Raw genomic sequence first — 15550 nt, forward strand, 5'->3', positions numbered from 1 at the left:
TGGGTATATCTTGTCTGCCAAATCACTATTGTAGCACTCATGGTCCACTGCCAAATATTCTAAATACATCACAATATAGATGATATCAGATGATCCATTGTTATTCAGCTCTTTGAGTGAACATCATTTGTTCAAGAAATGCTATTTAAAACAGATTGCAAAAATCCTTCTTTCATCTTGTTTTCTTTCACTTCGTGAATTTGTGTGTAGCTATTTTCTTGCTACTTCATCTATACATACACAATCCCCTTCCCTCTTAGGACTTATTCAGTAATTTATAGGGTTTCATATTCTTTGGTTTTAAAACTATGGCACTCAGCAGGGATTTGTTAGAATATTTTTAAAGATGAATAAAGTATGTTTCACCAAGCAAACTTCTGTTAACTCATCAATTTCATCTTAACTATGCACAATGGAGTACTACAGGTTCCTACAAATTTTTCAACAATAGATTTAAGTTTTATTTAGACTATCAATATTTTGTTTGCATATGTCTTTTTCATCATTTTTCTTGGAATTCAATAATAGATTCCTTTTAAGGATTTGAAAAATGCACACATGCAAGAATAAGAAACCAAACATAAAATGTCCCCTTTAACATAATAAGGAATGTAGAAAATTCTTCACTGATTGGCTATAAAACTTTAAGCAAGTCAATTATACACAATCTTTTTAGTTTAATCTTGATAAATTGATCATGCTCTCTATTACCATGAAAATACACATTCTATCAACATTTGTTTAACTTGCTGAAGATTTCTATCATCAAATGTTTTATATGACTATCAAGCAACTTGTTTCAAATATGTAAAAATGAGAACAAATGTTCTTATGCATATAATTATTAAATATGTTACTATCTGTACAATCAACACATTATAAATGTAATTTTGCTGAAAACATACTTTTGTTTGTGTTAAATATTTTTGATATTATAATACAATTACATTTCCCCTTCCAATTTTTTCCCAAAACCCTCCCATGTATCTTATTGTTCTTTTAAATCCACATTTTTTTCTTTAGTTGTTGTTGTGTGTGTATGACTTTATGTATGTGTGTGTATATGCCTAAATATGTAAGTATACCTTGTTGAGCAAGTATAATATTAAATGCATGCATATTTTCAAGGCTCATCCTTTGGTATTGGAAAATAAACTGGTGGTCTCTTCTCTATGGAAGACAATTTCTTCATCTCTCAGCATTTCCTTTGTTGTCTGTAGTTCTTGTGTAAGGTGGAGTCCACCTGGATTTCTCTCCTCCACATTAGCATGTCTATCATGTTGTCCTTGGTCAGGTCATGTTCAGGTACAGTTCTCACGCCTCCTCAAGGAAACTTCTTTTTGTAACAGAGGAAGGCCATTGTAAAAATCCACAACCAATCAAAACACAGAGTCCTAGAGCCCAGTAAACTAATACATCTACAACACCCTCCTAGATATAGGTTCATAGGTTATTGTGGTTGATGTAGGGAGAAAAGACTGTAAGTTCCACAGAACAGGGAATTTGCTGAGAAAAAATTGTCTCTTAGAAAGTTCAATTATAATACCCATGAAGTCTCACCATCATGACTACCTGAAAATATTTTCTTTTTTTCAGTATTATTTTAGGGTATTTTTGGAATGTCTAGAACTATGTGTTTCTTTGTGTTTCTCCATTTTTTCTTCAGATGCTATTTAAAACAATAGGTAGGTTATTATTTCTATTTTCTACTTTATAAAATAATTCCTTCCATCTAAGCATTATCATAAGAATTATTCAATTTAATCAGATAAAAACACTTTGTGAAAAATATATGTAAATGATGCTAATTTTATAGACAAATGTGTTGCAATAGTATCTTAGCCTATGCATGTATTATGTTTTTAATTTTAAAATTATATTTTAAAACACTCCTAGAAGTAGATGTTTCTACATAGGTATTTATCTTTATCACCCACAGAGTAAGATGTTTATTATAACTTTTAAATTCAATTGTATTTTTACATTCTGTTGGAGGCCCTCTAGAAAAATGATGTTGGCTTAGAGTCATTTTCTTAATTATACTTTTTTTTTTTTCAGAAAAAGAGTCATAAGTGCAGTATTTATTTTCCATATATGGAGTGAAAAGCCTATAATTCCAGCTATCAAGAGATAGGAAGTTTTATTTAAAATGAAAGTTCATACAATATATTCTGATCATAATTCCCCCTGCTCATGTGCTTCAAGATCTACCAGGTACCTCTTGATCCAACTTCTCACCATTTTTCTCTGTTACTTTAGAAAACAAACAACAAACATATCAGAGTTTAAAGAATATAAAGCGCATAACACACACACACACACACACACACACACACACACACACACACCTCATTAAGATACAGAATCAGAAAACATAATTTACAAACCAAAGACCATAAGATAAAAAAAAAATGCTCAAACAAAGCAACATGACAAATAGAACAAAACAAAAACCTATCTAAACACTATCAAATTCATATTGTGTTGGCCATCTATTACTGGGCATGTGACCTACCCTCACATGTGGCTTGTATATCCACTGAATCTCCAGTGAAAAAAAAAAACAAAAAACAATCAAAACAAATAAACAAAAATCAAAACAAAATTTTCCTTTACAACTAATTTTTAATTAGTGAAAGTGTTTTGGTTAGGGCTGGGAGAACTCTTCCCTACTCTCTCTCAGTGCTGAGCCTCACTTTGGGTGGATCTCTTCAGGCCCTGTCCCTGCTGCTACAGCCTCTGTGAGTTCCTATGTGTGTCCGCGCTGTCTGTATGGAAGACACTGATTTCTTGGTGCCATACATCCTCTTGGACACAACCCTATAGCTCCATGAGCCATGATGGGAAGGGTTTGATGAACATATCCCATTTAAGACAGAGTGCTACAGAGTTTCCCACTCTCTACACATTGTCCTGTTGTAGGTCTCTAGATTGGTCCCCATCTACTTCATGAGAAAGCTTTGCTGATGGTGGCTGATTGAGACGCTGGTCTATGGGGACAGCAGAAGGAAGAAACTTAATTTGTAAATCCGAGCCCTTCCTAAGTTATACAAGAAGATCCTATCTCAAAACCACAACAAACAAATATAAAAGGATGGTAAATATCTGTCGTGCAATCAATTTTTTTTCCTTTGACCAAGCAAGCGAATCCCCTAATTTTTACTTTCATTGTTACTTACAATCATGTATTATTTTTTTTGCGGGGGGATAATATATGAATGTCTTTGACTGAAAATGATATGACTGCCTCTCTTGGTTCTCAATTACAACTTTTTCAATTTTTGGTTTAGTCTTTTTATTGATTAAATTGTATATCTCAACGGTCTGTTCCAGTACTAAGAACTAGTCAATGTATTTCTTTCTTTTTAATAATGTATAAGTATGCAGCATACAGATGACCTTTGTATTCACCATACAAATGAAACTAATTCAAGAAACACTAAAGGAAAATGAAATCTACTGCTTGACACATTTTATTTTACTTATAGTAATCAATGTCATCTTTGTTTATAGTGATTATAACCGGCCTTGCCATGCAAAATACATCTTTGTCTCTTGCTGGCAATTAAAGAATTAAGCTTGAAATGCATTAAGTACTCAGTAGATAACTCTCATCTATTTTAAATTACCATCTCCAAGGACAGTACTAACTTCTTGTGTCATAATTCTTCAAATGACATCAGTCTGAAAATGAACAGAGTTTTCTGTCCCTACCCATCTTGCTCTCTCCTTTTCAGCTCTAATGTGTGGAAGATAGAATGGGCTGGCCTGGCAGAGAGAACTCTGAAGGTGATATATGAGAGAGGAAAAGGCCAATAACAGTGTTTGAACCACTAGTGTCAAAACCCAAGAAATAAAAAAAGTATTAAGGAAGACAAAATATAGATAAAAAATGGGAAGGCCAGTGGGCCACATGGAAATATTATTAATATCTAAACTCTTTCTTAAGAATTAAAAACTACAATTTTATATTTTATTCATTTTTGTAAAACAAACTGAGGAAAAATGAAACACTTTCTGCTCCTCTTTCCAGGGAGCTCCCATGAAGGAAATCGGGAACAGTAAAGACCTCCGGCCAGCGCTGTCGGCTCACACAGAGGAATTGACCTGTTTCCCTCTGGAATGAGTTTGATAGAACATTCTTTTCATTATTTTTTCTTTGTCTGTATACCATGCAAGGGAGCCAAGATAAAGAAGTGTAACTTACAGACTTCATCTTCCCAAACATATGAACAATCATTATGGCCTGATTAATTCATTCTTGGGTTATCACTTTTATTATAGGATTGCTTTATATATATATTTTTTCTTATATGTTATTTTACATTCTGTTTCCTTTGTGGTTCTCTCTGTCTCTGTCTCTGCCTCTGTCTCTCTCCCTCTGTCTCTGTCTTTCTGTTTCTCTCTCTGTCTCTGCCTCTGTCTCTCTCCCTCTGTCTCTGTCTTTCTGTTTCTCTCTCTGTCTCTGCCTCTGTCTCTCTCCCTCTGTCTTTGTCTCTCTGTCTCTCTTTGTCTCTCTCTGTGTCTCTCCCTCATTCCCTGCTCCTATTTCTCTTTCATCAGATATATTGAGTCAAACATTGTCAACCTTGATTGTTTTCTGGAACTTCTCTCAGCATTCTTCTGGGTTGTTATGGCACCTAATAATTTTTTTCTTGTGTCAGTCTATTATTCCATTATTTACCTACTAGTTGCTGAAAATTAGGTTTACCTTTTTTTGATGTAATGTGTTTATAATTACTGCTATTTATTAAAAATACTTTCTCTCATTTTCTGTCTTAACCTCTATTACATATTCTTTATAACCTCAACTCTGCAGTTCTCTTATTATCTACATTATTTGACATTTTAAAAATCTTCCAAGCAGTCAGGCAATGATGGAACATACCTTTAATCCCAGTACTCAGGAGGCAGAGCCAGATAAATCTCTGAGTTCAAGGCCAGTCTGCTCTATAGAGCAAGTTCCAGGATAGTTAAGGCTACACAGAGAAACTATGTCTCATAAAAACCAAAACAAAATGAAAAATCTGTCAAACATTTCCCCAATAGTTTGATAATATATATAGTATCAAGATCATGCTAACACTTGTGCCAACATATTACAGAAATTACATATATTTGTATATAGTTATAAAAAAGCTTGTCAATAGATATAAAATGATTATTGATAAAAACAATTTCCAATGCTTTTAAAGATTCACATAGTGTGATAATATTTTGAATTAAAATATAATTTTAGCAAACTTCCAGTAACTGTGAAGTTTATGAACTGCCTGGTCACATGATAAACTGGAAAGTACAGGCATTGAGTAATTGAAGAAAGTTACTTTAAAGCACAACATGTATGAATTATTCTCTTACAATGATACTTGGAACATAGCCTGCAGTTAAAGGCATACTCAAATGTATTCGGAAAATCATAACTTGAGTTTCATTAATGTCTAGCTTTTAAATGATTTAGTAGTGACCTAATCAGGATAAATGTAACTCACTTTCTGGGAACCAATATTACATTGTTCTCTGAACACATTACAAACTCTCTTATATTAGATGAAGTAATACCAACGTTTTACCTCATATTTATTTCTGAAGTGAGATATTTACAGCATAAAATATAATGCAATGAGGATTTTACATTAACCAACCCATATGCCAGACATTACTGTAGGTAAGAGCTGTGAAAGACAAATGGATAAAATATTGTTCTGACCTCTAAGAAAGGGATTGAGAGTCATGCAGGAGATAAACACACATAAGTGACTACAATATAACAGCCTGTGATAAATAGTGCAATAGACTCTGGGATAAAAAATGATTTTTTTCCCTAAAACACAGAGAAAGCAAGGAAGGAAAATTTATTTCATCCTGACATGAGACCCAAATTGTACCCAAGAACAAAGGAAACTGCAGAGTCTGCCTCTAGAAATGCAACTCAGGGAATATGTAAGAAACAAGTAACAGCATTCTGCTGAATAGAACCAAGAGAAAGTAAGTTAAACAGGCCTAAGTTTGAAGAGGAATGTGTAATAAAAGACTGAAGTTTCTCTAGGAATTCAACAAGAAGTGGGTGGGGCTCAAAACAGACTCACTGATCAACATATCAATAGTTTGTTATACCTTGTGGTTTGAATGTCTTTTCAAATACACTGTCCAATTTAATTGTCTTTTCAATTGCTATTTCCTGTCTGTTCACTGGACCAAACCTTTATATTAACCATTTCTTGTATTTATATAATAGCTTTTATGCTCTGGGGAAATATTGGTCTAATTCTCTTTTTGGTCTTTCATTATCCTGACTGATGTGCAATATTTGGATCATCTATGCACTAGAAAGAGGCTGTAAATATTGGTACATTAACAATAAAAAAAAGTCCTCCAATGGTAGATGGTAGGTGCAAGAATCTGAAAGTTTGTGACAGTACTAGGGTTATATCCTAAATTATATAGTTAAGATATAAATCATAAAAATGTCTAGTTAAGTATTTTCAAAACTGTGCTGATGATTTCAATCAGATGGATATAAAAAGCCTGTTATTGTTGAAAATTCATTTGGATTTATTTTAAGCAAACAATTTGAATTCTTTGAATGTTTTTTTTAAATGTGGCATGGGCCCTTTAACTGAGAGGGAAGAATTATTGGAGTTAGATATTGAGGGAAAAACTAAAGGTACAAAATAGTCTCAAGTGTGGGACATGATTATACTGGAGAGACATATTAGATTTCAAGGCCGTGTTGAGTTCCTATTTGAGGTCTGTGGTCATGAATTTTAAGTGGAACCAGTAGGGAGGAAAATCAAACTTTGCCTTGGGTTTGATTTTGCTCTGTCAGAGACTATTTTATTTCATTTTTTGTAATGCTTCCACAGGAAAGAGTGAAGCAAAATATCCTCATGTGAGAGCATATTCAAGATGATATGTTCATTTATAGATTAAATAAACAAGTTCTCATACTAAATATTTTATATTTAAAATTATAATTTCTGATGACAAATGATGTTTACAACTTTTATGGCCATCACATGCCTCATAGTTAAGGATTATGTTCAGAGACAAGTAAATATGACTTTTACACATAAAATTCAGCTTTGTGAATCTAAATTATGAGTTTTGATTTCTTTGATTTAAATATGAAAATTCAAGTTACAACTCTGTTTGGTAAGGAGCCTTGAGAGGGCTATAACCTTGTTGCCATAATTACTCTGGTGGTGCTCTGAAATTGCTACTTTTAGAAAGACAAGGTTAGAAAATGTTTACAGTTCAGTAATAGTACAAATAAAGTGGTTTCATGAAAGGTTAAATTAAAAAAAAAGTTGCAGTGAATACAGCATAATTCCCTACTCAAGTGCCAACTTTGAATATACCAAAGAGTCTTCCTAGTCACTCTCTTTGTGATGATTCCAAAGCCAAAATAACCTAGAGGAGGCTTCCTGTGAAAATGTGGCCTGATTGAACCAAGAGCCTTCCTTTTGTGAAGGACATGATCTTTCAAGATAGGGACAGAAACCGAATTAACTTCTGCTAATTTGTGTTCTGCATTTAGTTTGTGTCCTGATTTGCTGATAACCTTTTGTGAACAGCAGCACCATGTGAGCCCCAGGGACTGGCTGGGAACCTACAGAGGGAACAGCAATACAACAGACCTACTCCCATTCTTTCTCTTCAAGATCCTTAATAACATCAGTGTGTGTTATAACTTTTTGTTTGTTTGTTTTGTCTCTGAAAACTGACCTTTGTTAGCTCCAAATCCCTCCAGCAGACTATTTAGTAGCTGTGGCTCTTGCCTTCCAATTTCTACCTTTAAATTAATATCCTCTGCACTCCTTACATTATTTGTGTTCAGATGGAATTAAATTTTTAGTATCAAAATACCAATAATGATCCCAAATTTTTATTACAATATACTCTTTGTACATTTTCAAACTTGTGCACCATTAATGCTGACCAATATCTCACTTGCTTTCTTTTCACATTTCTCCCCACTCACACTACTCCTTTTCCATTCCTCACCCTTGTTTCATAATATACATATTATTTCATAATTCAATTTCAATTATAGGATATCATTCTGTATTCTGTGAATATGTGTTGCTCTGATTGTTTGATAAATAAAATGCTGATTGGCCAGCAGCCAGACAAGAAGTATAAGTGGGGCAAGCTGAGAGAGGAATTCTGGGAAGAGGAAGGCTGGGTCAGGAGTCACCAGCCAGACACGGAGGAAGCAAGATGACAAGGCAGAACTGAGAAAAGATACCAAGCCACATAGCTAAACATAGATAAGATTTATGGATTAATTTAAGTGTAACAGCTAGTCAGTAATAAGCCTGAGATAATGGCCAGGCAGTTGTAATTAATATAAGCTTCTGAGTGATTATTTTATAAGTGGGCCACAGGACTATGTGGGCCTGGAGGGATGGGAGAAATACTACTACTACTACTACTACTACTACTACTACTACTACTACTACAACTACTACTACTACTACTACTACACACACACACACACACACACACACACACACACACATATAATCAACAATTAATATTGAACATGTGATGTTAGTCCTTTTGATTTTAATTTATAATGATTTAAATGATAATTTCTATTTTATCCTTTTTGTAGAAAATGATACAATTTTTGTTCTTTACAGCTGAATAAAATTCCAACAGTGTGGAATACATTCCATTAACTTTATTTCATTTGTTGATGGACACGTAAGCTGACTTGAGTTTATAATTCAGGAATCATGAACAGTGCTACAAAAAAAAAAAAAATAAATGTGCAAGTAGCTCTATGCTATGTTGACTTAAGATTCCTTTGGAGGTGCATAACTCAGGATGTTTCTTGTCTTGGGGCTGTAAAAAGTATCTTGATAAATTCACTTTAAGGAAAGAGGACTGAGGAGTGTACTTTGGCTCATCCATCATTCTAGGGTACAGAGCACCATGGAAGAGAAGTCATGATGGCAGACGTTTGAGGGTGCCAGTTGTATTGTATCTTAATCAGCAAGCAAAGGGCGATGGATGATGAAGATGAGTCTCAGTTACTTTTCTTTCTTTTTTATTTTTCTTATTTGCTTATTCCAGGACATTGACCCATAGAACGATCCCAAAAACATTTACAGTGGGTCTTTTGACATGACTAACCTAATCAAGAAAACCTCTCACAGGCATGCACATATATTTGTTTCCATTGTGATTCTAAATCCTGTCAAGCTCACAATCAAGATTAGTTGTCACAGCAGTAATATTGATGCCTTAGTATACGTGTTCCAGGTTATCAGAACAATTATTTTAGGTAAATATTGAGATAAAGAGATATACTTTTTGTTTTATCTACCAAATAGATGTATGTTTTGCATTTTCTCAGTTTAGAAAATGAGTTTACACTGGTTGTTGGAAATATTAGCTCTTGATTATTGTCTATTGTTTCTGAATCAAATGTGACCTCTCTGCAATTGCTTCACTGCCATGCCTGACTATACACTGCCATATTCCCTACCATGATGATCATGGACTTATTCCTGTAATGAAGCCCCTGATTAAATGCTCTCTTTGAAAATCCTGGCTACAAACATAAAAAAAAAATAAACTTAGAAAAACTACAAGAGAGGTAACATATATTTTATCGGTTCAAACATTAAAAAAATCATTAATTGACTTGTGCACACATCATATTCCAGACTTGTGTTAACCCAGATATTACTTTGAAAATTTGTGTGTTTCAGAGTAAGGAGAACAGACACCAATGAAAACAGGTGGCCCAGATGATCCAGCCTCTCAGAGTGACTCTGTTGCAATTCCTCAGAGTTCTGCATCCAGAATACTTAAAAGCTGCTGGCTGAGATAGTCCAGCCTCACAGATTATTCTAGCCAGGAATGCAGAAAAGCCTTGAACTTTCTCATTGCACAGAGATTGGCTAACAAATGTTATGGCAACTTTTACCAGATCTTGACCATAATCTAAATTTTGTCAGGTTCCCTAAGATGCCATAGCCCCCCAGACAATAGGAAGCACTCTAGAGAACTTGACTCCTGCATTCTCAAGAAGTGGGATGGGTGATTTTTTTGGTCCTTCAGTGGATTACGGATGTTTTTCATGGTTTAGGGGAGTTAGATACAAGTTTTTATTGATCATGGTCAGGAAGAAAGCTAAACAAAGGAGACTAGATTCAGGGATCTTTTTCTGAAGGGAAAATGGGGGGATATAGTATTCAAATGATGAGATAAATAGGTGGATTGTTGAGTCTACTTTTGAACAACCATTAGTCTCAAATGTTTTACACTGGTTTGGATTTTTGTATATTGATAAAAATTTAAGGTTATTTTTCTTATACTGTATATATTTTTCTATTTTTGTTTACAGTATTAATCGTTTACTCAGATATCCCACTTCCGGCGTTCCCTCAGTTTGTGTCTTCTTTATTGTCTCTATTTCAGTTTTCAAATCTTAGACTGTTTCATTCACCTGTTTAGTTGCTTTTTCTTGCCTTTCTTTAAGGTATTTATTGATTTATTCCAATTTTGTCTTTTCTTTGAATTCTTTAAAGGTAGTTTTCGTTTTCTCTTTAAAGGCTTCTATCATCTTCTTAAAGTCATTTTTAAGGTCTATTTCTTCTGCTTCTTCTTCTTTGGGATGTTCAGGTCTTGCTGATGTAGTACCACTAGGTTCTGATGATACCATATTGGTCTTTATGTTGTTGACTGTATTTTTCACTGGCATCTACCCATCTTTTCCTCTACCCCATGCAAGTGCTGTTTGTGTCTGAGGGAGCCTCTTTTGGTCCGATTGATACTCTTGGTCTAATGGGAGCTCTTGGTCTAATTTAGGTTCTTAGTCCACTTGGTGCTGATGGATTCTGTGTCTCAGTCAGCAGATCTTAGTCCAATGGGCACCAGTGAACTCTGTCTCAGAGAGCAGTTATTCCCAGTTGGTGCAGGGTGGGACCTGTTTTCTGTTCCCAATCAGTGCAGGGTGGGCTTATGTCTCTGGTTTTCACTGCTGTCACAGGAACTATTTTCTTGGTGAGGGGTCTTGGAAAGAGTCAGCTGGCCAGTCCCTAGGTCTCCAATGGCTTGGGGGAGAAGTATGGAATGTGTCCCCAGGGCCTAGGGGCTAAGGACCTGGTCTGCCCTGTCCAGAGATGGGACCTTACCTGTTCCCAATTGCTGCTTATAGGGTGGGCTTATAGGTAATCTTATATAGTTCCATCCATTTGCCTTGACATTTTCTGATGTCATTTTTTTTGATAGCTCAGTAATACTCCAGTGTGTAAATGCACCACATTTTCTTTATCCATTTTTGGATTGATAGACATCATTAAGATCCATCTGTACATTTTATAAGTCTATTTATCAGTTGGGTTGTATGGGCTTTAAATCAATATTCAAGTTGCTTATGATGTTACACATCAATATATCAGATATACAGCTAGCAAACATTTCATCTGTTTTTCCAAGCCTTCTCTTCTTTCTGTTTAATTATTTTCCTTTGCTTATTTTATAATTTCATGCAATGCCATTTGGTAATTTCTGTTTTATTCTCTGAATTATTGGCACCCTTTTCAGGAAGTCATGGACTATGTGTTTTTCATTATTTTCCTCTAATAGTTACTGAGTACTAGCTATTTGTTAATATTTTTCATGCTTTTATTTTTTTTCCACAGGGTACAAGATAATGGTATAGTTCTTGTATTCTACATGTTGCTACCGAGCTTTCTTCACAACATATTGTTGAAAAGGATGTAATAGTTTCAATACATGGTTTTCCTAACTTTGCCAAAAATTAAGTCAATTATGCTACATGTTTTAAAGACATATCTACATCTGCCTTTGTCCAAGTACGATACTGAAGTTTATAGTATGTCTATTGTCAATAACTTGAACTGAATTCCAAGAAGCCCTTAGACATTTACTGTCTTTTGTAATTCTATTAAATTTTAAGGTTTCTGAACTTTTCTGTTTTGGTGAAAATATAGCTGACCTCTTTCAGAGGGATTATATTGAAACTACAGTTTGCTTTTGGAAACGTAGACATTTCCATTGTGTGCTGTGTTGGTATGGGTTTATACATGTGATGGCATGGGTGTGAGCGCTTGCATATATGAACATACACAAGTGTGTCCTTATATGTGGAGTTCTGAGGCCAAACTTGAGTGTTATTTTTTAGTTGATTTCCACATAGATTTTTGTGACAGGGCCTTTTTCTAGCCTGCAGATAAGTGGCTTGGCTTGTCTAGCTCCCCAGCGACCTGAGAGATCTGTCCATTTTCATCTCCCTGGTGCTGAAAATACCAATACAAGCCAGAATACTTTGTGTTTTTATTGAATTCTGTGAATCGTTTGTACAAAAAGTACTAATACAAACCCTAGCGTAGACATTTTCATGATATTAATTCTACTGACCATGACCGTGAAAGCACTTTAATATTCTATTGTCTTTAATGTTTTAAATTTTTAATTGAACAGATACTTCAATAATTTTGTTTTGCTTTATTGCTAGGTATCCAATATCTTCTAAAATTTTAAATACAATTATTTCCTAATTTATTTTTATGTTAGTTTTATATATAAAATATACACCTATTTTATTTATTTTTCATTTTATTTGTGGAGGAGATGGTATACATATATGGGTGTGTAAGCATGAATGAGGGCTTGAAGTCTTCCTCCATCTCTTTCCACCTCATTTTTTTTTACAAGGTTTCTCACCAAACCTGGAGTGTCTTCATAAATTCAGCCATCCACCGAGGTCGGATGGCCATGGGCCTTCAGGATATTCCTTTCTACTCACCAGTGCTATAAATAGAGTCAGGAAACATCATGCCTGGTTTTTAAGTGGATTCTGGAGATCATACTCAGATCCTCAAAGTTCTCCAGTGAGCATTTAACCCACTTGAAAAAACAAAAAAACAAACAAACAACAAAAAAAAACCTCATGGGAATGAGTATTAAATTGTCTTTCATTTATATATTTATATTTTTTGAGACAGGGTCTTGAAGATGTATCCCTGCCAGGTATATAATAAACTGTGTAGACCATGCCAGCCTCAAACTCAAAGACCTACTTGCCACTACCTCTTAAATGCTGGGATTTGAAGCTAATGCTGCCAGACTTAGCAGCACTGAATTTTCTATATGAATTCTGTATATTGCTATTTATGAAAAGTATATATCAGTTCTAAAGTTTTCCTATTTCTTCATTATATGTAATTATGATTACAAATAGGAATTATTTTACTTCTTTCTTTTCTGTTGTTTATTTCTTTCTTTCACTTGTCTTACATTCTAGCAAAGACTTTAGACACTGTATTAAATAAGAGTGGGGAAATAGTAGTCTAGTTTCTAATTTTAGTAACTTTAGATCTTTTTGAGATTTCTCCTTTTAGTATAATACAATCTATATGTTTCTCATAAATGGCTTTTGATTTGTTAAAGTATTTTCATTTTCACCATGAAGACGTTAAACTTTGTCAAGGATGCATCCACTTTTGTCACTTAAACAGATACACTTTTTTCTTTTTTTTAATTCTCTCATACACTACATACCAACTGCCTCTTCCCTCCATTTTTTCCTCCCAGTTCTTTCCCATCCCCTCCACCCAGCTGCACTGTTCCACCATTTCCCTTCAGAAAAGAGCAGACCTCCCAGGGATATCAGCTAAAACAGCATATCAAGATGCAATGATACTGTAGCTTTGGATTTAAATTCTAGGCGAAATTTCTCAGTGTTCTTTTTGTGAAGAGGCTGAATGTTTACACAGACTTCAAATGCCTTTATGCAAAGAGACCATAGTTCTTTTTCTTTGTTTTGATGACTAGCTTTCATAAAGAGAACATATACATAGTACATTAAATGCTGGGAGTAGACTGTCACAATTCTACCATCTGTCACTGATTATTTCATTTCCAGATTTTCCATTACATATGACTTTAAAAGAGTATCCGTATATGAGAATTACTTTAAAATTAAAGACAGTTAAAGTTTGGGAGTCAAAGCTGGTTGTCAACCTAGTCCTGACCTCCACTCACCTGCATTTTTTTTCTTTCAACATGACAGATGCCACTCTGTCCTTTGGCAAGAACTTTTGGGCAGGTGAAATGACCGAGGCCATCTCCAAGGTGGTGGTAACACCCACTGAGCAGGTCAAGCTGCTGCTGCGGGTGCAGGATGTCACCAAACAAATTGTAACAGATAAGCAGTGCAAGGGCAGTATAGACTGTGTGTTCCATATCCCTAAGGAACAGGGGTCCTGTCCTTCTGACATGGTACCCAGGCCAATGTCATTAGATATTTCCCCCACCCAGACTCTTAACTTTGTCTTCAAAGGTAAATACAAGCAGATCTTTCTGGTAGTATGGAAGAGAGTACTCAGGTTTGGCCTTTACTTTTCAGGGAACCTGGCATCAGGTGATGCTGATGGCTCCACATCCTTGTGCTTGGTGTACCCTCTTGATTTTTCTCACACCCATCGAGTAGCCCATGTGGGCACAGCTGGAGCTGAAAGGGAATTCAAAGGCCTTGGTGAATACCCTGTTAAGATCTAAAAATCTGATGAGACCATGGGCCTGTACCAATGCTTTGATTTGTCAGTACAGGGCGTTATCATTGACGAAGCTATACTTCGGTATCTATGACACTGCAAAGGGAATGCTTCTAGATCCTAAGAATACTCATGTTTTCATCTGCTGCATGATTGCACACTGTCACTTCTATTGCTGGCCATTGTACGATGATGAAGTCAGAAGGGAAAGGAACTGATATCATGTATACATGCACAGTTAACTGTGGGAGGAAGATTGCTTGTGATTAAGGAAGCAAAGCTCTTTTCAGGGGTACATGGTGAGTGTTTAGGATGCACTGGCAGTGCTTTTGTGCTTGTCTTGTATGATGAATTCAAGAAGTTCACATAATTATGTGCTATGTGCTCACCCAATGAAGAGGCATGTTGTATAATATACCATGCCTTGAACATTCTGGACAGAGTCTCTGGGCTTGTCTCTTTCATGAATGGCAACTATTTACCAGTTAAAAATATGAAGCAATAATATTTATCTGGCCAGTTTTCTCTTATAGCCATTTCTCAAATGATGATAATGATGGAACTCAATTATAATTTTTATGTCACCCACCCCTGATTAACAAAAAAATGAATAAATAAAAATATCTAAAAACAAGAAAAAAATAAAGACAGTAAACTGTGGATGTTATCAATGAACACATTGCAACATTTCACTCAGAATCTTGCTTCTCATGTTATCGCAATACACAGAAAATTCATCACCTAGCAAATAGCAAATGTACAAAATTTACTGTGCTCAGTTATGATTACATACCCAAAAACCAATTCCAAAGAGTAAAACAGTGAAAGATGAAGAATTTCATCTTCAAAAACAATGGAACTGAAGGTTAAAGGAAACAGAAAAATTATTGGAGGGAAACAACATGATTGCATTTTATGTCTTCCATGATCTTCCTAAATTCCATATCTAGTGTTTCTTAAAATTTATTTTTCTGTTGAGTATTTTAAGTATGTATTTATTGTGTGTGTAC

General features: G+C 34.8%; 1 pseudogene; it reads left to right on the top strand.

The window, feature by feature from the left end:
- The first annotated feature begins 14049 nt into the window (after window positions 1-14049).
- Window positions 14050-14910, top strand: LOC102919299 (ADP/ATP translocase 2 pseudogene; annotated as a pseudogene).
- Window positions 14911-15550: the final 640 nt, after the last annotated feature.

This window comes from Peromyscus maniculatus, chromosome 9, assembly GCF_049852395.1.
Source record: "Peromyscus maniculatus bairdii isolate BWxNUB_F1_BW_parent chromosome 9, HU_Pman_BW_mat_3.1, whole genome shotgun sequence".
Lineage (NCBI taxonomy): Eukaryota > Metazoa > Chordata > Mammalia > Rodentia > Cricetidae > Peromyscus > Peromyscus maniculatus.